Source organism: Chiloscyllium plagiosum, unplaced genomic scaffold (genome assembly GCF_037043375.1).
Source record: "Chiloscyllium plagiosum isolate Xiang-an unplaced genomic scaffold, Cpla_swu_hap1 HiC_scaffold_16, whole genome shotgun sequence".
Lineage (NCBI taxonomy): Eukaryota > Metazoa > Chordata > Chondrichthyes > Orectolobiformes > Hemiscylliidae > Chiloscyllium > Chiloscyllium plagiosum.
This window is the reverse complement of record NW_028270154.1, coordinates 10,776,788-10,804,143: the sequence shown is the minus strand read 5'-3', so window position 1 is coordinate 10,804,143 and position 27,356 is coordinate 10,776,788. Positions and strand designations below refer to the sequence as shown.

Here is a 27,356-nt window from a genome sequence, read left to right as displayed (position 1 = left end):
GTGAAGGTGCCAGTGTTGGACTGGGGTGGACAAGGTTAAAAATCACACAGAGATTAACAATATGGGGTGGCACAGTGGCTAACGCTCAGTGGTTAGCACTGTTGCCTCACAGCACCAGAGTTCTAGGTTCGATTCCAGCCTCGGGTGACTGTCTGTGTGGAGTTTGCGCATTCTCCCCGTGTCTGTGTGGGTTTCCTCTGGGTGCTCTGGTTTCCTCTCACAGTCCGGTCAGGTGAATTGCCCATGCTAAAATTGCCTATAGTGTTAGGTGCATTAGTCAGAGGGAAAATGGGTCTGGGTGGGTTACTCTTTGGAGGGTCAGCTTGGGCTGAAGGGCCTGTTTCCACACTGTAGGTAATCTAATTATAGTGAAACCCTGTGCTGTTGGGATCAAAAAGAGGACACTCGGCCCCTCAATCCCGTTCTGCCCTTCAATAAAATCATGACCGATTAGATTTTAACCTCAGTATACATTCCTGCATATCCCTGATCATCTCTCCTTCCCCCATCAATTATATTCTAAATTAGGATGTTTGAAGGCCGGGGCAAGTTTGTTAAAAGTTACATTTTAATTTGGCGATGGATGCATTTCCCACCGCGTTGTTAAAACTGGTAGAGCCGCAGCAGGCATGTGACGTTTATTTCTATCTCACTTTCCACTGTCATTTCCCACGAGGGGAGGGGAGAAAAGTCGAAAAGATACTTTCTGCTGGAAAAAGTGTCCGTGAAACGTAAGGTTTAGTCCCGAAGTGATGCATGCCAGTGACTGGTCAGACAGGAGCAGGCTGGAGGAGGATCAGGGAGCTGCGCTGGGACTGGACTCTCTCTGTGTAAGTGCAATGTGCCTGCTTTTTACAAATCACTCCATGTGTCTCCAGCAGAACCAACAGGCTTTATCCCCTTTCCCCGCCTCCCCACAAACCCAGCTCCTCCTCCCCCCCAAAAAAAAACGAGAGCCCCTCTGTAAAGGCAGCCGTGAAGTGACTGAAAGACAAAGGGGGTCGCTGCCTGGTTGCTTTCAAAGCGGAGGGTGGACATAATAATCCTAACTATCCGCCAAAGGCATTGCTTTCGAGCGCTATCGGAAAACCCGTCGCAAAACGCGCTGGAAATTGCCCCGGGGGCTTGTTGACTGCTGCGAGACGTGGTCAATTAAGACAGCGATCTTTCCTACTTTCACTTCGGATATTTCCACCATTTCAGGTCAAAAAAAAAAGGTATTCTCTGCTGTATTTAAGAATGATCAATTCCCGGAGCACTTGGAAGAATGCAGCTAATATTAGAAATTACTGGAGAAACTCAGCAGGTCTGGCAGCGTCTGGGAAGAGAGAAAGCAGGGTTTATGTATGGGTCCGGGGAACCGCCATCTGAACTCATCGTTTCTTTTGTTTAGTAGTTGATAGTTTGCTCGTGGTTAAATCACTAAAACTGTGATCTGCGATGAAATGTTTACTAATTTTAATCGTGTTCAGGCATCAGTTACTTGGGAAAGTGTATTCTGTGGTGTAAGTCAAACTTGCTGATTGATGTCAAAAATCACCCAACACCAGGTTATAGTCCAACAGGTTTATTTGGAAGCACTGGCTTTCAGAGCGCTGCTCCTTCATCAGGTGGTTGTGGAGAATAGGAATGTAAGACACAGAATTTCGGGCAAACCTGTTGAACTATAACCTGGTGTTGTTTAGTTTTTAACTTTGTACACCCCGGTCCAACACCAGCACCTCCAAATCCTTGCTGATTTGCCTAAAGAAGGTTGAGTTGAAATTGAGAGCTTTCCCTAACAATCAAACTGGTAGATTCACTGGTGGGTAGTGTTACACAGTGAGCCCCAACTGGATGAAAGGACTCTTGATCTCCTCCACAGAGTGCCAACAACATGAATATGATGGGTTTTCAGCACTTACGCTCCAATGGTTACATTGGCTTGATCTTTTGTGCTGATCCAGCAACATGTGCCTTTCGCATTGCAGACTCTTGTCTGAATCATCTTTCCTAATTACACTCAGTTCTGAAGTAAGGTCACTGGACCCGAAATGTTAACTCTATACCCACAGATGCAGCCAGGCCTGCTGAGTTTCTCCAGCATTTCCTGTTTTTTTTTGTTTCTGTCTGAATTGCTGTTCTGTACCTTGCCTGAAAAGACGGATACAAAACCGGGGGACCCCCCCCCCCTCATTGACCACATGGAGGTGGAATCACAGGTCAGTATTTGACATGGTTTTGTCTGGTAGGGCTTGAGAAGAATTTAGAGAGGTAAAAACAATGACCGCAGATGCTGGAAACCAGATTCTGGATTAGTGGTGCTGGAAGAGCACAGCAGTTCAGGCAGCATCCAAGGAGCTTCGAAATTGAGAAGGGATTGTCAATCCTGGATCAAGATTAGAGTGGTGCTGGAGAAGGAGCAGGAGAATCGACGTTTCAGGCAATCCTAGATGCCCACCTCTCTTTCCTAGCCTTGCAGTGTCTCTGCCGCTGGCAAAAATCCCTTCCAATTCATTGCTGTAGTTTCTTGTGAAGCAATGGGGCGGTAATTGTCTACAATGGATTCATCCTGCTTTTTGTGATCAGACTGGGGCAATTTTCCACATTGTTGGTCAGATACCAGTGTTGTAGTGTACCGGAAGACCTTGGCTAGGGGAGTGGCAAGTTCTGGAGTACAAAACCCCAGTATTATTGCTGGAAAATTGTCAGGGCCCATAGTCTTTGCACCGTCCAGTGCCTTAAATCCTTTCTGATGTCGTTTGGAGTGAATTGATTTGGCTGGAGACTGGCATCTGAGAGGCTGGAGACGACTGGAAAATACCAATATGGATCATCCATTTGGTACTCTGACTGAAGATTGTTCCAAATGCTGCATTCTTATCTGTTGCACTAATGTGCTGAGCCCCACCACGATTGAAAATGAGGATATTTTTAGAGCCACCATTTCCTGTTAGTTATTCAATTGTCCACCAGCATTCACAGCTGAATGTTGCAGCTTTTCAGATAGGTCCCACAACTAGCACTGAGACAAGCTGATAATCTATTTTTCTCAATATTGCTAGTGAGGGTCAATTATTGACCCAGGCCATTGGCAGATGGAGAGGTGGTTCAATTTCTTCTCGAACAGCGCAGTGCAGTTCTGACCCTCTGACAGTTCAGCACCCTGTCAGTTCTGACCCTCTGACAGTGTGGCACTCCCTCAGCACTGACCCTCTGACAGTGTGGCACTCCCTCAGTTCTGACCCTCTGACACTATAGAACTCCCTCAGCACTGACCATCTGATAGTGCAGTGCTCCCTCAGTTGTGACCCTCTGATAGTGCAGCACTCCCTCAGTACTGACCATCTGACAGTGCAGCACTCCCTCAATACTGACCCTCTGACAGTGCAGCACTCCCTCAGCACTGACCCTCTGACAGTGCAGCAATCCCTCAGTACTGGCCCTCTGACAGTGGAGCACTCCCTCAGTCACGACCCTCTGACAGTGCAGCACTCCCTCAGTACTGACCTTCTGACAGCGCAACACTCCCTCAGTACTGACCCTCCGACAGTGTAGCACTCCCTCAGTACTGACCCTCTGACAGTGCAGCACTCCCTCAGTCCCATGCCTGTGACATGCAGCACTCCGTTATGTATCTTCAGGTTACAAGCTGTCACTAATGGAATGCCACTGGATTAGTGCCGGTACCTCAACTATTTATAACCTTCATACATTATCGGAGGGGGTGGGGGAGGAATGCTGTACAGTTGCTAAATATGTCAATGACACTGAAATAGTTAGGAAAATAAATTGCTGAGAGAAGGCAGAGTCTGAAGTGAATGGGCAAAAAGTTGGCAGATGGATTATAACATGGGTAAATGTGAACCTATTATTTTATCAGCAAGATTTTGAAGGGACTAAATACAATGGATACAGGAGAATGTTTCCTTTTATGGGGGACACTACAACTGGGGGACACAGCTTATGAGTCAGGAGTCTCTTTTTCAACAAAGAGCAGAGAGAAATATTTTCTGTAAGGTTGTTTAGTGTGTAGAATTCTCTTGCTCAGAAGATAGTGCAGGTTTAACTTTATTCAAGGCAGAATTCAATAAAGTTTTGACAGATAAGGGAGTGCAGGGTCATTAGGTTCACATAGGAAAATGAAGCTGGGAACAGGACCAGATCTTATTCAGTGGTGGAGCAGGCTCAAAGGGCTGAATAGTCTGCTCTTTTCCTAAGTCTTATATTTCATGTCTCTTCCAAAAGGCAGTGCAGCACTCTCACACTACTGCACTGTGAGCGTCAGCCTAGACTGGATGCTGGAACCTGTGAAGTGAGATTTGAAAGCACGCGACTTTCTGACTCAGAGGCGAGTGAGTTAGACGCTGCCCAAAGTCTTTGCTTTTACAAGATGACCACAAAAACTCTTTCCGATTGCACAACATATAAATAAAGCAGAAAGCCAGTAAGTTATGAGACAGAGGTAGAGATTGTGAGTAACAGAGAAATAGTGAGTAATCTTTCAGATAAACAGTGTGAGCAACATTTTGAATAACTAGAGAGATCACAGTACTCTTTTTCTCATTGACGGGATAAGTGCATCTCTGGTCAGGCCCAGCATTTATTGCTCGTCCCAAATTACCCAGTGGGCTCTTGTGAGTCAACCACATTGCTGTTGGTCTGGAGTCACATGTAGGCCAGAAGGGGCAAGGATGACAGTTTCTTTCCCTGAAGAAAGTTTTCTTTACAGTCATGAACCAGATAGGTTTTCCCAGCACTCAACATGAGACTTTTAATTCCTGATTTTTGTTGGATTCAAATTCCACCACGTGCCATGGCAGGATTCAAACCCAGACTCCCAAGAACATTGCCTGGGTTTCAGTCCAGCAATAATACCACTCGGCCATCGCCTTCCTTAAGTCTAGTGCTCTTCGGATTGACTTTAACTCATGAGCACCCAACCATGTTGGTGGGCATTCTGGTGTGCCAAGATTGCCAGGGGGACGTATATTCCTGGAATTCTAATCACAAGAGCACCCAACTCCAAAGGTGCTGCTCAAACCTCCCTTCCCCTGCCTCTACTCCCACAACACTCCCTCTGTTAGTCGCCTGGTAAACCACAGTGATATTGGTTCTCAGCATGGACTGTCCTACTCTGCTACAAAATGGTAACCATGTTTACCTGCATGCACAGTGCCTCACATTATGCCAACGATGGTACCTTTAACAGGGCAGCACTCCCTCAGTATGTTGGAGTCATTCCTCACAAAGCAGAGAGCGCTAAGAGGAGATTTACTGGAAACATTCAAAACATGAGTGTTTTTGTTAAAGAAGTGTTTTCAGTGGTGGAAAAATCAGCAACCAGAGGACACCAGATTTGCGGTGATTGGCAAAGGAACCGGAGGTGGCATGAGGGAGATTGTTTTTAACGCACTGAGTTGTTATGATCTGGTAGGTGCTGTCTGAAAAGGTGGAGGAAGCAGATTCAATGGAAAGTTTCAAAAGATACTTGCAAAGGGAAACATTACATGGTTAACTGAATACATTCGCCAAAGATCTGGTGCATGGGTTACCGAATAGGGGCTTCTTTCCTCTTTCATGGGATGGGGGCATCACAGGCAAGGCCAGCATTTGCTGCCCGACTCTAAATGCCCTAGAATTGAGTTGCTTGTTGAACTGTTTCAGTTGAGAGACTTAAGAGTCAGTCACATTGCTGTGGTTCTGGAGTCATGACCATAAGAGGTGGGAGCAGGAGTAGGAATTCAACTCACTGAGCTCGCTCTGCCATTCAATATACAGAGAACAGGAGCAGGAGTAGGCCATTCAGCCCTTCAACACCATCATGGCTGATCATCCAAGTAAGTGGTAAAACACAGCAGGTCAGGCAGCATCCAAAGAGCAAGAGAGTCCTGCTGTTTGGATATTGCCTGACCTGCTGTGCTTTTCCAGCACCACACGTTCCTACTCTGATCTCCAGCATCTGCAGTCCTCACTTTCTCCCATCCAAATAAGTAATTCATGATACCATAACTCCGAAAGTTAGTGCTTCCAATGAAACCTGTTGGCCTATAATCTGATGTTGTGTGATTTTAAACTTTGTACACCCCAGTGCTACACCGACATCTCCAAATCATGACTTATTTGATAATCTGTGACTCCATTTTCCTGTCTTTGCCCCGTGATAGTTGATGCCCTGACTGTTTGAGGATCTATCTATCTCAGCTATACCTTTCATAAGGGGCAATAGATGATTTTTCACAACAATCGTTGATTTAAGGACACCATGTGCTATGTGTGATTGAATTAAATTTCAGAAGCTGCTGTGGTGGGGTTCAATCACATGTTCCCTGGGTTGCGAAATCAATAACATTGCCATTACAGCAATTCCTTGCTCTTCACCAGCACTGGACTGCACTGTTCTCGAATTCATTCGTGTAGTATTTCAAGGCTACACCGTCTCCATGGCTCTATTATCAAACTGATGACGTGGATGGAATGTATAGTTGGCAGCTGGCGTGCTATCTCCCTTGTCACTCAATCAGCTGAGTTCAAAATGCTAACCAACTGATAAAGACATCCTGTTTCTATTTAAAAACAAACCTGTTTGTTAGATCAGTTATTCACTTTGGTATAGAATCATAGAAAATAGGAGCAGGAGGAGGCCATTCAGCCCATCAAGCCTGATATGCCATTCAGTATGATGGTGGTTGATCATCCAACTCAGTCTCCTGTTCCTGCCTTCTCCCTGATGCCCTTTGATCCCTTTAGCCCTGAGAACTATATCCAACTCCTTCTTGAAAGCAGATGTCAGAGGCAGGTTCTTTACTCAGAGAGTGGTAAGGGGGTGGAATGCCCTACATGCTAATGTAGTCAACTCAGCCACATTAGGGAGATTTAAACAATCCTTGGATAAGCATATGGGTGATGATGGGATAGTGTAGGGGGACGAGCTGAGAATAGTTCACAGGTTGGCGCAACTTCGAGGGCCGAAGGGCCTGTTCAGCGCTGTATTATTCTATGTTCTATTAAATGTTTTGACCACAAGTAAATATGAAAAATAGAAAAGCCAAATCTTTCTTAATTGATGAGAAATTGTGTTCAGACAGATTAAAAGATCTGTATACATTAATAGCAGAAGGTCTGTAAACAATTCAGACTCTAATGATATGCTTCCATCCGGCATTTGGGAACAAGAGGAAGGAAATCTGACTCCAAACAGCACTGGTCAAACCACAGGTCGAATATTATGGTGAGGGCAAATCACTTGCTCCCCGCACCCCCTTAACCAAAGGAAAGGGGAAGGTAACAGTGTTATCAAGTATTGTCGCTGGCCTGTTAATCCAGAGAACCAGAAAATGTTCTGGGGACCCGGGTTCGAGTCCAGCCACAACAGATGGTGGAATTTGAATTCAATAAAAAAATCTGGATTCTATAAGTCTAATGATGACTGTGAAACTGTAGATGATTGTCTGGAAAATCCCATCTGGTTCATGAATGTACTTTGGGGAAGGAAACTATCCTTACCTGGTCTGGACAGCAGTGTGGTCTACTCTTAAACTGCCCTCTGGGCAATAAATGCCTGCCTCCAGTCGTGCAGAGTAGGTGGTCTGAGTTGATGGAGAATGGGATGTCCATCTCTCAGTGACAGGAAGTGCCACCCCCTGGAGATGCCACAAGTCCTTCAAAGAAGACCTAATGAATCCCGGGCTGAGAGACGTCTTGTGTGTTGGATGTGGAGAGTTCGGCCAACTTGACTGGGTAGGCTGGTGGAGTGTGAGGAGATGGGTGCTGGAGAGATGGCAGATAGGAGGGAAGGTATTATATCCAGTGTGGTGGTGGGTGGGGTTTGCCTCTGATGATTGAAGAACATCTTGGTGAAGATAATGGTCCCCTTCTTTCCCACCCTCTAAAACAATTTTTGCCCAGTATTACTGGATGGAGTCAGCACAGTGGCTCAGTGGTTAGCACTGCTGCCTCACAGCGCCAGGGACCCATGTTCGATTCCACCCTCGGGTGACTGTCTGTGTGGAGTTTGCACATTCTCTGTGTCTGCGTGGGTTTCCTCAGAGTACTCTGGTTTCCTCGCACAGTCCAAAGGTGTGCAGGTTAGGATGTATTGGCTATGCTAAATTGCCCCAGATTGTCAGGAATGTGTAGGTTAGGTGCATTAGTCAGGGGAAATGTAGAGTAATAGGGTAGGGGAATGGGTCTGTGTGGGTTGCTCTTTAGAGGGTCAGTGTGGACTTGTTGGGCTGAAGGGCCTGTTTCCACACTGTAGGAATTCTAACAGGACTCAGCTGCTGATGCCCAACCTGGTTGTGGCCTTTTGGATTCATTCACAGGATGTGAGCATCGCTGGCTCGGCTAATATTTATTGCTTATCCCTAATTATCCAGAGGGCAGTTCAGAGCCAACCACATTGCTGTGGGTCTGAAGTCACACGTAGGCCAGACCAGGTAAGGATGGCAGATTTCCACCGTTGAAAGACATTAGTGAACCAGATGGTCTGAACTTGACAATGATTTCATGGTCACCATGACACCTCTGAATACCAGATTTTTATTGAATTTGAATTCCACGATCTGCCAAACCCACGTCCTCAGATCGTTCAACAATTAAAACAAGGAACTGTGGATGCTGGAAATCAGAAACAAAAACAGAAATTGCTGGAAAACCTCAGTAGGTCAGGCAGCACCTGTAAAGAGAGAAAGCAAAGTTAACATTTCGCGTCCAGTGACCCTTCCTGAGTTCTGAAGCAGAGTCACACTGGACCCAGAACATTAACTCCGCTTTCTCTCTTCACAGGTGCTGCCAGACCTGCCGAGCTTTTTTCCAGCAATTTCTGTTTTGTACCCAAAGCATGACCTGGCTGTCTGAATGAACGTTATAGTGATAATACCACTAGGCCATGAACCTCTCTCAGGGTTTAATTCAATTTAATGTTGGCTCAAGGTGTGGAATGGCCTGGGTGGTGCTCCAATTTCCTCTGCTGTTTTCTTAGGTTTCAAACAACTTGACCACAATAACCCTGAAATTTAACAGTTGATCTTTTTTTGCACACTATGTTTAGACTTTCTGTACTGAGAAGAAAACAGGAAAAAGGTAATAACTACCCACAGAAAAAATCCTGCCTAAAGAACCTGAAAACCTCAGTGTAGACCTATGAAGTAAAGAAGCTAAATTTGGAGACAGTTATGATGTGTAAAAAAACATTTAGGATGCACGTATCATGGTCTCATGACACGGCAAAATGGGGAAGAGATCCCATAAACCACAGAAGATAGACAATTGTCCATGTTCTGTTATGGGGTCAGTTAGCTCAGTTGGCTGGATGGCTGGGTTTGTGTTACCGTGTGTCTCCAACAGCATGGGTTCATTTCCCAAACCAGCTGAGGCTTCCATGATGGTCTCTCCTTCTCATCCATTCCTCTCGCCTGAGGCACAGTGATCCTCAGGTTAAACCACCACCAGTCGTCTCTCTATAGTGGGAGAGTGGAACTACTGCAGGTGCCTTGAGCACAGTGGTAGTGTCCCCATGGCACAGTGGTAGTGTCCCCATCTCCGGACCAGGACCAGGAGGCCTGGGTTCAAGCCCCATCTGGTCTAGGGCATGTGTAATAACATCTGTGAACAGGTTGATGAGGAAAATGCCTAAACTAGCCACATTTAGAGAGGCTGTTTTGGCACAGTGGTGGGGTCCCTACCTCTGACCCAGGAGACATCTCTGCTCCAGAGATGTATTCTAACAATCCCTGAATGTTGCTTACAAATATATTGAGCACTTAAAGAGTGACTGCCTTCCACAACCGGAGGGGGGGCATCTTAGGAACCTCATTAGCCCCAGGAATGGCATTTTAGTTCAAGATTTCATTAATGTTCTAGCTTTATTCAAAGTTTGTTTAGTTTTAGTTGAAATACCCTTTAACGGGTCGCTCTTTGGTTACTTTGCTTATTTTAATTAATTGAAAATATATAAAGTACACCTCATCATTAGCGTCTTCCTGGGTTTGCCATGTGGCCAAGTTGGATATTAACAGATCCAGGCGATGAAGAGAATGATCTTGTCTGACTGCCTGCTCCTGTTTGTGGGTACGTCCATGTCTGGCTATGCCTTGAGACAGAGCATGCAAAATCCCCACTGCTACACTCAATGCTCTCTGCAGCACAGGGGCAGGAGTGTTACATGTTCCGGTTTCCATTCTTTTTGGTAATAGTAACCCTATAGGAAGTGGTTCTTACATTTGTAAACTTGAAGATCTATTCCACTTGGGAGTAAAGAGTGATGACTGTTACCATGGGTGAGTCAGTAGATAACAGAAATTAACAATTGTCAAGAAAGAATTTGTATCTAGCTTCATACCTTATCATCTGTCTCAGGATCTAAGTTGGTTAAATGTCAACCAGGAAGATTTCCATTGCTCTTCTTTGGAAGTTCCATAGGATCTCTGAGGTTTATCTGAGAGGCTACGCCACGCCTCAGTTTAGCATCTCATTCAAATGTTCAACCACCTCTCCTTGACATTCAGTGTTATTGCCAGCACCGAATCCCCCAGTATTACCACCTTGGAGGTCACCATTGACCAGAAACTCAACTGGATCAGGTAGGTGAGAGCCTTGGTAATGAGAGTAGGATAGAGGCTAAGAATCTTGCAGCAAGTAGTTCACCACCTGCTCCACAAAGCCTGTCTGCTATCTACAAGACTCCAATCAGGATCAAATGCTCACCTCTTGCCTGGATGAGTCCAAGCATACCCAAGAGACTGAACACCTTCCAGGACTGATCCCCACTGAGCACGCTCACTGGACTCCGTGGTGATCGAGTGCTGTCTTGATGTCAATAGCGATCACTCTCACTGAAGGTCTAGGATTTTGCCCTTCTGACCATATATGGAAACAAAGCTGTAATAAGGCCCGGAGTTGGGTGGTTCTGAATGGTCTCACACCTCATACACACCGCTCACTCTTACCCTCAGTTAACTCTGTACCCGTCACCCAAACCCTGCACACACCCCACCAATGTAATTCACACCCTGAGCCCCTCACCTATGCCCACACCGTGCACCCACACTTTGTGCCCTGTATCCACACCAATTACCACCCACTCACAGCCATCACTAACACCCTGCACTCTCATCCCATTGCCACATATTCCTGCCCCCACTACCTCACTCACTACCCCAGAGGGCCTTGGATACATAATTGTTGATTCTTTCCGACGCTGAGATCAATGGATTCTGTGGAGGTTGTACATGCAGCATAAAGAGTGTGGTGGATCAAGAAAGCAGCTCATTGCCACCTTCTCAAGGGATGGACAATCAATGATGACCTGGCCAGTGACACCCACATTCCACAAGTGAATAAAACACACAGTGAAGGAAATTAAGGGTAGGGGTTTAGGTAGAGGTTCAGCCTTATTGAACCGTGGGTCAGGTGGGTGGTCTGAAAGAGATCTTGCTGCCTCTCTTTCTCAAGTTGTTCAGCTTCATATTGGTCAAGACTTGTGCAGGAGAGTCCACCTGTGAATGGCCAAAGGAGCCATGAACAGTGGTCGGAGACTGACTCTTGTGTGGCAACGTAGAAATAAAGTGAATTGGTGAATCATTATTTCAACATTGGGGGACCGCACATGGTGTCTGGACTGGTTTCACAAGGTGCGGGAGACTTGAGAATTCATTCTGACAGTTTTGCTCCTGAGGGACTCTTGGCTGATTAACAAATGATTTACCTCAAAGCCTTGAAGTCAGGAGTATAGACTGAGCAGGCTGTTCACAGAAATCTTTGATGCCAAAGCTGGCTCATCTCCAACTCTCTGAGAAAGCTGGCCAGGGTGTCTTTGGCAGTGGGACCATGATAGCTCAGTGCTGAGTAATCCGTTGTTCTGCAGAGCAGCTGCTGTTAACTGGGGTTGAGGGAAATGCTCGAAGGCCATGTTATGGCCTTGTTTGATGCAGCCATCCAAGACAGGGATGCCAGAATTAATATCAGGGAGGAATGTCATAGAGAAACCTGACTGTGGGAGGGTCGAGAGTGTTGGAATTGAACACCAATGAAATTAAAGTGAACTTGCCTGGTTTGAATTTAATCAGTAAACTGAGATTGACAGAAAACAGTTCCTGCTACATCTCCATTCCAACCAATCAGCAACCTGTTCTCATGGCTGGATCAATAGTGTTTTCCTTCACAAAGTTGTTTTTCTTGCTCTTGTCTGATCTGAAATGCAAGGGGAAAGGTTTCATGTTCATGTCTCTGTTTTAATGTTTACCTTCTGCCTTCAGAGAAGGGGCTGGTCAATGAACGTTCCCGTGGAAAGACAAACAAATCCACGGGATCCGATGTAAAAGGAGGTAGAAATTTATATTAAAGGAAAAATGAATGCGCTTCCAACAGGTGTGGGGTAGAAAATGCAGTTTAGGATCGAGAAGAATACCAAACGGTCAGAAGGGAGATGAGAAAGCAAATAAGGAACGATTATGATAAAAGCAGCTAATATAAATAGGAATCCAAAAATCTTCTTTCGGCATATTAACAGTGAAAGAAGAAAGAGAAAAAGAATCATAAGTATTAATAATAGTAAAAGCCGAAGTGGGGCTGATTGGGGACTAAGCAAGGAATTGACACATGGAGGTAGGAGACGTGGGTGAAGTATTAAATGGATATTTTTCACCTCATTCTGTGTAATTTCAGGTGCTTGCTCTGTGCAAAATGTTGACTCCCTATGATTGATTTGATTTATTATTGTCACGTGTCTCAGTACAGTGAAAAATGTTGTTTTGCATGCAGTACGGGCAGATCATACCATACAAAGTGCATTAGGATAAAAGACAGAGGGATGAATGCAATGTTATGGCTGCAGAGAGGGTGCACAAACAGCGAGTCAACATTAAATTTTAAATTTGAGAGGCCCATTCAGAAGTCTAATAACAGCGGGGAAGCAGTTGTTCTTGAATCTTGGTGCGCGTGTTTAATCTTTTGTGTCTTCTGCCTGATGGAAGAAGTTGGAAGAGATTATAACCGGGTGGGAGGGGTCTTTGGTGATGTTGGATGCTTTCCCAAGACAGCAAGGTGGTGTCAATGGGAGGTTGGTTTGTGTGATGGACTGGGCTGTATTCACAATTTTGTAGTTTCTTACGGTCCTGAGCAGAGCAGCTGCCATACCAAGCCAGGATGCATCCAGATAAAATACCTTCTAAGGCGCAATGAAAACTGGTAAAGAGTCTTTATGGACATGCCGAATTTCCGTATTCATTTGAGGAAGATTGAGCAAGAGTGCAAAAGTAAGAATATATGAGTGTACTCTGGAATTCAGTGAAATTCATTGACTTATTCCTGAGAGATATGGTAATGACCTCTTACAACCAACATTCTTGTTGTTCTTGTATGAATTCTCAGATTCCATGCCTGCCTGATGTTGGCCAGTGGACAGAAATAGTGTGTAGCTTAAGTAACTTTTCTCTGTGTGTACGGAGGATCTGGCAAGTTTCAGACTGACTTTGTGTCAGCATCTGTCAAGCATCAAACTTTTGCGTACACTGTTGTTCAATCTGTCCTGTACTTCAGCATTTATGTCAATTTTATTTTGCTTGCAATTTAATACCCTGATGGCGTGAGGTATGTTGTAATGTGTGCCTTGAGTTAGATACTTTCTCTCAGCCTTTAGCGAATGTTGAATAGAATTTGCAGTGTCATTGGTTGAGAGCGTGAGCTGATCACAGTGTAGCAGAACAATAGGGAAGATGAGAGCTCAGTGAATGATTAGGGCAACAGTCTGTTTACTTCACCATGGACTGAGGATGAAACAGAGGGAAAATGGAGAAAGAAGTCAGTGAAATGAGAATTAAATGAGCTGCAGAAAGAGAATGAAATATTGAATTAAAAAAGGCAGAAAGTAGAAGTAATTAAAAGTGTGTTTAATATATTAAAAAAATTAAGATGTAAGTATAGTTAAAATCTCAAACCGTGAATGGGACTCGACAGTTCATGTTGGTGCCTTTCTGCAACAAGAATGTTGCACTGGAAATATTGTGTCATTCTGAAGAAACTTACACAGGCCTAGTTTTCTGTGACAAGGAAAATGTTCAAATCCACTAAGTTCTTAAAAACAATGGTGGAGAGGGGGTGGGGATTGGGAGGGGCTGAGGGTGAGTCACCACCAGAGCAGGTAAATGCTGATGGTGGTCTCGGGATGAAGATAAAGATCACACAACACCAGGTTATAGTCCAACAGGTTTATATGGAAGCAATCGCTTTCAGAGCACTGCTCCTTCATCAGGTACACAACCACCTGATGAAGGAGCAGCACTTGAAAAGCGAGTGCCTCCAAGTAAACCTGTTGGACTATAACCTGGTGTGTGTGATTGTTAACTTCAACGGAATGAAGAGGGAGTCACTAAATACACCAGTGAGTTCTGGAGCTTTCCGACTTTTACACAGTCCAGAATACTCCAGCTGATTTGGGTATGATGATAGGTGTGTGTCAATAACACAATGTTCTTCCAGCAAAGAGCAGGGTCCTAGACCCCACACTGGGACGTGACTGACTTCCCCGTCCCATTCCCCCGCCACAGGGAGCCATGGCTTGATCAAGCTGCAGTTGGGTGAATGGGCAGGGTGGTGCTATAGAGGTAAAAACAATGACTGCAGATGCTGGAAACCAGATTCTGGATCAGTGGTGCTGGAAGAGCACAGCAATTCAGGCAGCATCCGAGGAGCTTCGAAATCGACATTTCGGGCAAAAGCCCTTCACCAGGAATAAAGGCAGAGAGCCTGAAGCGTGGAGAGATAAGCTAGAGGAGGGTGGTGCTATAGTCCCAGCCTTTCAATCCCACCTCAGCTGGGAATATGGAAACTGTGATTTTTACCTCACAGAATCAGCAGCTCATCTGAAAATTTGATTAACGGAAGATTCCATGGTAAGTAACTCATCTCTTGACTTCCCAAAGCCAAGCCACAAGTCAGGAGTATGATGGAATACTCCCTACTTGTCTGATTGGATGCAGCTCCAATAACTCTCAAGAAGTTTGACACCATCCAGGACAGAGCCCCCCTGCTTGGTCTCACATCCCCAAACATTCATGCCCACCACCAGCAACCCTCAGTAGCAACAGTGTCTACTATCTCCAAGTCACACTGGAGAAATTCACCAGGGCTTCTTAGACAGCACCTTCCAAATCCACAGCCAGTCCCATCCAGAAGGACAAGGGCAGCAGGTACATGGGAACACCACCACCTTCAAATTCCCCTCCAACGCACTCACCATCCTGACTTGGAAATATATCATCAACTTTCGCTGTCACTGGGTCAAAATGTGGAATTCCCTCCCTTAGGGTATTATGGGTCAACCTACATCACATGGACTGCAGCAGTTCATAGAACACAGAACATTACAGCGCAAAACAGGCCCTTCGGCCCTCAATGATGCGCCAACCTGTGAAACCTACACTATTCCATTATCATCCATATGTTTATCTAATAACCATTTAAATGCCCTGAAAGTTGATGAGTCTATTACTATTGCAGGCAGGTCATTCCACGCCCTTACTACTCTCTGAGTTAAGAACCTACATCTGACGTCTATCCTATATCTATCACCCCTCAGTTTGAAGTTATGCCCCCGAATGCAAGCCATCACCATCTGAGGAAAAAGGCTCTCACTGTCCACCCTATCTAACCCTCTGATTATCTTGAAAGAAGGCAGCTCACCACCACCTTCTCAAGGGTAATAAATGCTGGCCCAGTTGGCAATACCCACATTCCATGAATGAAAGGAAGAAATGATAATAAATTACAAGCATCCAAAGGGTCAGATCGATTGCTGGGGAAGTGCAATTTCATGCGATCCCATTATTAAGGAATCTCTGCACAGTCTCGTGGTGGGTAACCATGAACACAGAGTCCTCATGGAGGTGGAGACCAGTTTCCTGGATGGGATCAGGTCCAACAATTGAACCTCCGGTATTCCCAATCTCCTTTCTTCACCTGGAAGAGTGGGGGTGTGGGAAGAACTGATCTTGATGGACAAAGGGCTGACAGAAGATGGAAGTAAGGTCTTGGTGGGATTGAGGGGAGAACCTCCCCCACTCCAAGGTCCTACAAAGCTGCCAGCGAGGGTCTGTAAAATCCTGTACAGAATCACATGGCTGACTTGGGTGGAGTATTCTTAAATATCAGACAAATATCATTTACCTCCCTGGTAAATTTAATTGCAGATAAATAATTTTTTTTAGCTGATTGTATTTACCCAAAATATTTAGTGTTGATTGTTGAATACTTTTACAGTAGCCATCTGTTAAATGATCTTGTCAAGGCTGCATACCTATTACCATTACGCTATATCATTACCAGTCACAATTTTCTGGTTTGTTTGCAAGACAGGAAAATACAGGATTCATTTTTGATCTTAGCCATCCTTGTTCACTGACAAAGACATGTTAGAATTTGGGTATAAAACACACCTATTATTCAGGCAGGAGGGATTTATATATGGAGTAAAGCTCTCTCTATACTGTCCCCATCAAAAGCTCCCAGGACAGATACAGCACAGGATCAGGTACAGAGTGAAACTCTTTCTACACTGACCGATCAAGCACTCCCATATAGGAACAGCACAGGGGTTAGATACAGAATAAAGCTACCTTGATACTATTCACACCCGGTGCCTGGAGGAAGGATGTCTTATATTCCACCTTGGGACCCTGCAACAATACGGGATCAATGTGGATTTCAACAACTTCCTCATTTCCCCTTCCCCCACATTATCCCAGTCCCAAGCCTCCAACCCGGCACCGCCCTCCTGACCTGTCCATCCTCCCCCCTGACCTATCACCTTCTCCTTCACCTTCATCTACCTGTTGCTTTCTCAGCTCCCTTCCGTCCAACCCCACCCCCCCCTCCCATTTATCTCTCAGCCCCCCGGCCCACAAGCCTCATTCCTAATGAAGAGCTTATGGCTGAAATGTTAATTTTCCTGCTCCTCAGATGCTGTCTGACTGGCTGTGTTTTTCCAGCACCACACCTTTTAGTTCTGGATTGTTAACCAGACATTAACATACCCCACCATCATTGTGACGGAGTGCATAGTATTCCTGTCTCTGAGCCAAGCACTCCAGTCCTACTTCAGGTCTTGATGGTCACAGATGAAGAAGGGCTTATGCCCGAAACGTCGATTCTCCTGTTCCCTGGATGCTGCCTGACCTGCTGCGCTTCTCCAGCAACACATTTTCAGCACAGATGTGACCAGAGCAGATCTGGATCAACTTGGGTCTGAGTTCACAGAGTGATAGGTTCCTGCTCAGCCAGAACTCTGCTAGCTGTACTGTAAGAGCCTCCCCACGTTAAAAAGACTCCACATGAGGTCCTTGTCCCAGGCTATACTCCACAGGGAGTACCCTCCTATCTCTGAGGCACTGCCAACAGACGAAAATTCTGACCCAGGAAAGAACGGAGTTAATGTGACCACACTTAAATGATTCTATTAACCATCAAAAAGATCTTAACAACGTTGGCATACAGGCACATCCATTAGACAAGCATTAAGCACAAAAATATAAAGTTACAACAATTTATGGCTTCACACCAATGACAAATGATCAGGCAACGTCTGACTCCACTAATAGAGTTTTTAGTCTCTTACCTAAGGAAGGATAGATTGGCCTTTTTCCAAAGTGCAGTGAGATTAATTCCAGAGAGGAGATTGTTTGGCTGGAATTTAGGGGAATGAGAGATAAGCTCATTGAAAACAAACCTTGTTCAGAGGTTTGTTAGGTTAGGTATTGGGTGAATACTTCCCTGTGTCCATGAAAGGATGTACAGGTGTTGGAGGGGGTCCAGAAGAGATTGACAGGAGTGGTCCTGGGAAGGAAGAGCTTGTCATATGAGGAACAGTTGAGGAGTCTGGGTCTGTGTACGATGCAGTTTAGAAGAATGAGGGAGGATCTAATTGAAATTTACAGAATACTGAGAGGCCTGGATAAAGTGGATGTGGAGAAGATATTTTGACTAGTCGGGAGAGACGAGGACCCGAGGGCACAGCCTCAGAGTGAAGGGACGGCCCTTTAGAACTGAGATGAGCAGAAGTGGGCGGCACGGTGGCACAGTGGTTAGCACTGCTGCCTCACAGCGCCTGAGACCTGGGTTCAATTCCTGCCTCAGGCGACTGACTGTGTGGAGTTTGCACGTTCTCCCCGTGTCTGCGTGGGTTTCCTCCGGGTGCTCCGGTTTCCTCCCACAGTCCAAAGATGTGCAGGGTCAGGTGAATTGGCCATACTAAATTGCCCGTAGTGTTAGGCAAGGGGTAAATGTAGGGGTATGGGTGGGTTTCGCTTCGGCGGGTCGGTGTGGACTTGTTGGGCCGAAGGGCCTGTTTCCACACTGTAATATAATCTAATCTAATCTAATCTAAAAGTTTCTTCAGCTGGAGGGTGGGGAAATCTGTGGAACTCATTTCCACAGAGGATTTGGAAGCCAAGTCACTAAGTGTATTTGAGACAGGGATAGATAGGATCCTGATTAGTAAAGGGATCACGGGTTACAGGTAGAAAACAGTAGTATGTGGTTGAGAAATGTATCAGCTACGAGAAAATAGTTGTGCAGACTCAATGGGCCGAATGGCCTAATTCTGCTCCGCTGTCTTATGATCTTCCCTTGGTTGGGGAACCTAGAACTTGGGTCACAGTCTCATGATGAGGGGTCAGCCATCTCTAAGACCATAACACATAGGGGCCATTCAGCCCATTGAGCCTGATCCGCCATTCATTGTGATTGTGGCTAATCTAATGGTCCTCAATTCCAGTCTCCTGCCTTCTCCCTATAACCCTTGGTTCCCTCAATGATTAAAAATCTGCCTATCTCAGCCTTCACTTTACCTAATGATCCAACCTCCACCACATCCTCTGGCTGCTCATTCCACACACACACATTATCCTCTGTGTGAAAAACGTATCCCTCAGGACCCTTTTAAATCTTTCCCCTCTCACCTTAAATCTATGCCCTCTAGTTTTGGACTCCCCCCACCCTGGGAAAAAGACCGTGGCTATTCGCCCTATCCATGCCCCTCCTGATTTTATAAATCTCTGTAAAGGTACCCCTCAGCCTCCAATGCTACAGGGAATATCACCCCAGCCTCTCCTTATGAGTATTTCCAGCATTGTTATGTCTTTAAGCACGCTAACATTTATACTGAGCTACACAAGGTGGTATAGGGACCAGAAAATTGGTCCAAAAGTCCATTTTAAGGGAAGTTTAAATAAAGAGAGGTGGAAATGTAGAAAGGTTTAGGAAGGGAATACCAGAATTTGGGGAAAAGGCAGCTAAATATGCAGTAATTAGAACTGCGAATTGAGGCTAGGATTGAGGATCAGCGGACTGGAGAAGGTTTCAGAGATAGCGAGGGATGAGGTCATGGTAGCACTTGAATAGGAAAATGGGAATTTTCCAAGTAAGGCATTGATGGAGCCTGAGTCAAATTGATTCAGTGAACATGTGGTTGGTGGGTGAACAAGATTTGTTAAACAGGGGTGTAAAGAATATAAATCCCGTCTTTATGTTTGTAAATGTGCAGCAATAAATGTTAACACAACAGCTTCAGGAGCATGTCTGACGCAGAGCTTAGCTGTTGGTCTTTATGAAGATTTACACAGATTGTCTTCAGTCCTGCGTTTCTACTTAAAACTTGTCTAATGTATACAAAACGTTGCTTTAGTTTTCTACGGCATCTCTTTCAGAACCGTCTCAGTGAATTTCCAGCCCAGTAGCCTCTACATCGAACAAAATCTTCCCACCGTCGAAAGGGGAAAAGTAACAGTGGGATTTGTCAGTGTAACAACACCTTCCTGAACTTGGAGCTTCTCCATCCATTTACGTCGCTAAAAAGACACTTTTCAAATGTAGAAGTGCAAGCGTCTGAATTAAGAGCAGAAGGTGGTCATTCAGCCCCTCTGGTCTATCCTACAGTGCTGTAATGTAGAAAGCAAAGCAGCCAATTTTTGAACAGCAAGATCCCAAGGCAGCAAAACAATAATGGCCAGATAATCTACTTTCTCATGACGTTTTACGTGATATTGTGAGCGGGAGCAGGCCATTCAGCCCTTTGAGCCTGCTCCATTTACTGTGATAACACTGATATGATTATGCCCTCAACTCCATTTTCCTGCCAACCCCTGATTCTCCTACACTCCCTTTGTTAATCCAGATTCTGTCAACCTCATCGTTAAAATTGTTCAGTGATCCCATTTCCACTGCTCTCTCACAAAGACTGGGAGATAAATATTGACCTCCATAAGTTGAAGAGAATTCCTCTGTTCCCCTTCAAAACTGGGGCTTTGGACTTTGGATTTGGAGGTGTATTGGTCACCCCCTGTGGTTCATACAGTAACTGCAAAGGTTCTTGATCTGTCCAGCAACATCTTGTAAGGACCACATCTTTTTATTGCCTAAAAAAAAGGAAATACATTGCTTTACACCAAGGAGACTGCAAAGAGTTAGTGTGGAAGCAGGCCCTTCAGCCCAACAGGTCCACACTGACCATCTGAAGAGTAACCCACCCAGACTCTTTCCCCTACATTTACCCATGACCAATAGCCTACACTATGGGAAATTTCCTCAGGCCAATTCAGCTAACCTGCACACCTTTGGATTGAGGGAGGAAACACAGGGAGAATGTGCAAACTCCACACCGACAGTCACCGGAGGCTAGAATCGAACCTGGGCCCCTGGTGCTGTGAGGCTGCAGTGCTAACCACTAAGCCACTCAAAAGTTAGCTGCAGTTTTAAAAATTGTGTTCACTCGACTATATTGTTTACAACTCTCAATGTTTTTCTTGAAACACAGAGTAGAAGTAGAGCCATGGAACCAATGATTTCTGAACTGAAGTAAAACTGCTTGGCAGCGATATTCTGATTGACTCCTGACCAGTTAACAATGGCTTGTGTGGAACCAGTACAGCACAGAAATACCTAGCCTGCAAAGAGAAAACGTTTAAAATCTCTCTCTCTTTGTGTCTGTCTGCTTTGTGTGGAACTAGTGGAATGTCTCCAGTAACAGCTAGCTGTCTTCCACTCACCTTCCTCTGCAAATCCCCAATTGGTGAGGGAATAGAATGCATTTGAAGGCAGTGGGAGGACACATTCCCAGCCAGCGAATGAAGGAGAGCATCAGTGTGCAAGCACCCTTATCTCAACAGCAAAAATATGAAATGGAAAGAGAAAGAAAGTGGCTCATTGAATTTTGACGTCCAGACTGGTGCTATTGAACTGTGTTTCCTGATTTGTTGTTTTAATCCACACTCAGTGTCTCGTCAGTCTTTCTGTATCTGTTTGTGGAGAAGGAGTTTAAGAAGGGATAGAGTTTAGGTTGTATAGTTATAAGTTAGCAATTCATATCACGGTGTTTCAGTGAGGCTCAGTATTGTGTGGAATAGCAAGATCTCACCTTCTGCTTCAAGCATGAGCACCTCCTTCCATGTCTATGACCATCCCTACAGCCCAGGTTCTCCCACAACATGGGTTACTTTCAACACTGCCAAACCATTTTCACTCACTCATCATCCCCATTATCCCCAATCTCGCTTCCCTTCTTCCCTGGCTTACTATCCCTTTGTCTGACTCACTTTTCTCTCTGTTCCTCTCTCTCTCTCTGTCTGTCTCTCTCTGTCTCTCCACCCTCCCTCTCCACCTCTCCATCCCACCCTTCTCCCTCTCCATCATGACCACTAATGACACAATTTCCTAGCTGCTGTAGTTCTGAAGAAGATTTAACATTAACGATGTTTCTCTCTCCCCAGCAGTCCCGCTGAGTTTCTCCAGCACTCGTTTTTGATTGTTTTGGATCTCCAGTATCCACATGTTCCTTGTTTCATTTTCATTCATAGTGAATGATGGGAGAGGATAGATAACTATCTTCCAGTTTTTGGTTACTTCACTGAAGAGGGACAGAGAGACATTTCAAAGGCTAATGGAGACAAAACAGGAATGTGGCTTTGAGACAGAGGATCAGCCATGATCATGTTGTAGGATGGAGCCAACTCCTGCTCAGAGTTTCAAAACCAGCACAAAACATAGCACAAAACCAGCTCTTTAAGAGATATAGGCTGAGACTGAACCAACTCTCATTCCAAGTTAGGAATATTTATTATATGATTCTATATCATGGAATATCAAGCTGCCAACCCTGAACCTCCCTCAAATATCAGTCTTGATATTTGAATCACTATCAAATTTTCAAGTTACTTCATTGATTGAGAGAGAGAGAGAACTTTCTGGGGCTTGGCTTTAAGGTTTGTCCCTCACTCTCAGAGAGGGATTTCTGTTGTCAGCATCCATGACGATTCACACCTCGATCTGGGAAATCACCCAAGTTGATCTTCGATACTGCCAGTAGTCAGCGAACAGCATAAATCCAAAGGGTTTCCCAAGTCCGATTGGTAATTGAGAGCTATAAAATTCACCCCTTATCTCTCTGAAAGAACCCTTTGGTCTTCAAGATTACTTGCTTTTCCAGGAAACAACAGATAATCCATAGTCAACTTTGACCAAGAATTCACATGATCAACCCTCTTCAGCTCAGCAATGTCTAAACAGTTCCATATTCCAGTTTCTCATAGTCCATCGACATAGATATTTCCAAATCGACCTGTTCAGAGACGCTTCTTTGGGGGGGGGGGGGTGGTTTGAAACAGGCCCTCCTGGCTCAGAGGTGGGGGCACTGCCACTATTTCACAAGGACCCTATAGTCCAACAATATATATGTGTGTGTCCTTTACATAGTGTCCTGGAGATGAATCTGCACTTACTGGAGACTCCAAGGCCAGTTCTGGAAGTTGGAACCTAGGGCAGTGGATCAGCAAGGTTGGAGATGGTGGCTGGGTGTTGAGCCAAGGGTTGAGACTGGGAATAACTAACCTTTCCTGTTTACTTATGCTCTCTCCTTTATCTGCAGGGGTGAAAGAAGTTTCTGTCTGGCTGGTTTGGACAAGTCGGTGAACGATGGATGAGTTGGTGACCTCTCCAATGGTCAATGCCATATCCGCACACGTGCTGGAGATCTGGGCAATTGTGCTGGTGATCCTGGGAACGGTCATCCTGATGAGCTTCCTCATGTTTGGCCCTGCCTTGTCCATCATCATCTACCGAGTCTGGCGTTACCCAGCACAAAGGAATGAGGCATAACCACCGAGGCACTGGTGTTGGCAGCACCGTGACCTATGACCTCAGCAACATGATCTGTGACCCTGTGGACCATTCAGACTGGGTGAGCTTGAGGAAGCATGGACTCTTTGCACAACATTTCTGACAGTTGATGATATCAAGACAAAGAACTATGTTTTGTTGATTAATGCAAGAATCTTGGGAAGACAATGTTCCACTGAGTATTTGTTTGCCAAGCCTGATCGCCGTGCTGTGCCCCGACTTTCTGCTTTCCTGACTTAGTCAGCTGAATTCCTCAACTGAAGAAAGACAAACGCTTGGAGATGGTGCGGGTGCATTCTCTGGTCAACCTCTCGGGGCCTGAATTGGGAGTTCACTCAGTCTCTCCACATAGCTACCTGCAGACTCTGAGTTACCACCAGTCCAGAGTCCCAGCTGAGCTCCTAATGGCCATTCACCATTAGCTTCCAGTTTTTCATGAGTCTGAATTGAATCCTCATTGTCAGGCATTGAGGACAATGGAAATTGTATGGAAGATCACTGCAGGCACTTGTTCAGACCAAATGTAAGTTTCATCCCCTTGTCAGTGTAGAGGCAGCTTTACATAGTATCCAATCCTGTGGTGTATCTGGCCTGAAACTGTTAGATGGGGATAGCGTAGATGAAACTTTACTTTCAGTTTAATCGAGTAGAGGCAACTTTACTCTGTACCTAATCCCGTACTGTACCTGGCCCGGGAGTGTTTGATAGAGACAGTGTAGATGAAGATTTCCTTTCAGTTTAAAAAGTAGATGAAGCTTTGCTTTCCAATTAAAAGAGCAGAGGAAGCGTTACCCCCTATTTAACCTGATGTTGTACCTGTCCTGGCATTGTTTACAGATGAGAACAGTATCAGGGGAGCTTAACTTTAAGTTTACTTTCTGATTAAAAAATGTAGAGAGAGCTTAATGTATATCTAACCCCATGCCGTACCTGTTCTGGGATTGTTTGATGAGGACAGTGTAGCTTTATTTTCTGTTTAAAGGAGTAGAGGGAGCTTTACTCTGGATTTAATCTTGTGCTAACCCTGTCCTGGGATTGTTTGGTATGGACGGTATCAAGGGAACTTTAGTTTCAGTTTTAAAGAGTCAAAGGAACCTTACTCTGTATCTAACCTTTCTCTGTCCCTGTCCTGGGAGTGTTTGATAGTGACGGTGTAGAGGCAGCTTTACTCTGTATCTAACCTTGTTCTGTCCCTGTCCTGGGAGTGTTTGATAGTGATGGTGTAGAGGCAGCTTTACTCTGTATCTAACCTGGTGTTGTACCTATTGTGGAGAAAATGAAGGGGAAATGTTGAGAGGCTTTACTTTGTATCTATCTCCAAGTGGCTTTTGTCCTGGGAATATTTGATGAGGCAGTGTAAAGAAAGCTTTACTTTGCATTTAAAAGAGTAGAAGATTGGCTGGGTCAATATCGAGTAAGCTGTACTCGTATCTAAGCCTGTCTGGTTGTGGTTCTAGGAAAGTTTGGTGGGGAAAGTGTAGAGGGAGAGAGCTTTACTCTGTATTTAACCCCAACCTGTTCCTGTCCTCGGTGTGTTTGATGAGAATGGTATAGAGAGCGCTTTACTCTGTATTTAACCCTGTGCTGTAACTTTCCTGGGAGTGTTTGATGGGAACACTGGGAACCTGTATTGGAAAGTGTCCATGGTCTAAGATCATCCTGTAAGTGATTCTGGAAAATGTGTATTCAATAAAATCAGTGTTCAGCAAATAAACATTGGATATATTCTTGTGTTTATGTTGGTTTCAACAGCTGAGCTCCCTTTTCCTGCTCTATGGGAGAGATCCCCACTGTGCCTGGAATGGGTTTGTGAAGTGTCTGTCTAATCATTACAGGTCAAACTGCACACACTCACACACATACTTATGCACACACACCACACACACACACACAATTGCACACCACACACGCACACACACACACCACAAACAAAACACACAATTGCACACCACACACACACACACACACACCACAAACAAAACACACAATTGCACACCACACACACACACACACCACAAACAAAACACACACACAATTGCACACCACACACACACAATTGCACACCACACACACACACACACGTGTACACATACACACAAAACACACACACGCGCACACATACACACAAAACACACACACGCGCACACATACACACAAAACACGCACACCACACACAAAACACGCACACGCGCACCACAAACAAAACACGCACACGCGCACCACAAACAAAACACGCACACGCGCACCACAAACAAAACACGCACACGCGCAAATCAAACACCCCACACACACACGTAAACGCGCAAATCACACACCACACACACACGTACACACACACACACCACACACACACGTACCCACACACACACACACGTACCCACACGTACACACACACACACACGTACACACACCACACACACACGTACACACACACCACACACACACACCACACACACACGTACACACACACCACACACACACGTACACACACACCACACACACACGTACACACACACCACACACACACGTACACACACACACCCACGTACACACACCACACGCACACGTACACACACCACACGCACACGTACACACACCACACGCACACGTACACACACCGCACACACACCACACGCACACACACCACACGCACACACACCACACGCACACGTGTACACACCACACGCACACACACCACACGCACACGTACACACACCACACGCACACGTACACACACCACACGCACACGTACACACACCACACGCACACAGTACACACACCACACGCACACAGTACACACACCACACGCACACAGTACACACACCACACACACACACCACACACCACACACACACCACACGCACACAGAACACACACCACACGCACACGTACACACACCACACGGACACGTACACACACCACACGCACACGTACACACACCACACGTACACACACCACACGCACACACACCACACGCACACGTACACACACCACACGCACACGTACACACACCACACGCACACGTACACACACCACACACACACAGTACACACACCACACACACACCACACACACACACCCACACGTACACACACACCACACACACACCATGCACACACACACACCACACACACACGTACACACACCACACACACCACTCACACACGTACACACACCACACACACACGTACACACACCACACACACACGTACACACACCACACGCACACGTACACACACCACACGCACACGTACACACACCGCACACACACCACACGCACACACACCACACGCACACACACCACACGCACACGTGTACACACCACACGCACACACACCACACGCACACGTACACACACCACACGCACACGTACACACACCACACGCACACAGTACACACACCACACGCACACAGTACACACACCACACGCACACAGTACACACACCACACGCACACAGTACACACACCACACACACACACCACACACACACACCACACGCACACAGTACACACACCACACGGACACGTACACACACCACACGTACACACACCACACGTACACACACCACACGCACACACACCACACGCACACGTACACACACCACACGCACACGTACACACACCACACGCACACGTACACACACCACACGCACACGTACACACACCACACACACACAGTACACACACCACACGCACACCACACACACACACCCACACGTACACACACACCACACACACACAGTACACACACCACACACCACACACACACGTACACACACCACACACACCACTCACACACGTACACACACCACACACACACGTACACACACCACACACACACGTACACATACCACACACACGTACACACACCACACACACACCACACACACACGTACACACACCACACACACACCACACACACACGTACACACACCACACACACACGTACACACACCACACACACACGTACACACACCACACACACACGTACACACACCACACACACACGTACACACACCACACACACACGTACACACACCACACACACACACCACACACACACACGTACACACACCACACACACACGTACACACACCACACACACACGTACACACACCACACACACACGTACACACACCACACACACACGTACACACACCACACACACACGTACACACACCACACACCACACACACACACCACACACACACGTA

The 27,356-nt window shown here is 45.8% G+C and overlaps 1 long non-coding RNA gene across 1 annotated transcript; it reads left to right on the top strand.

Moving 5' to 3' along the window:
* The first annotated feature begins 465 nt into the window (after nt 1-465).
* LOC148147477 (uncharacterized) lies at nt 466-24,861 on the top strand. Its single transcript, XR_015759694.1, has 2 exons — nt 466-830; nt 22,892-24,861. It is a non-coding gene; the product is annotated as an uncharacterized LOC148147477 (long non-coding RNA).
* The last annotated feature ends 2,495 nt before the right edge of the window (nt 24,862-27,356 follow it).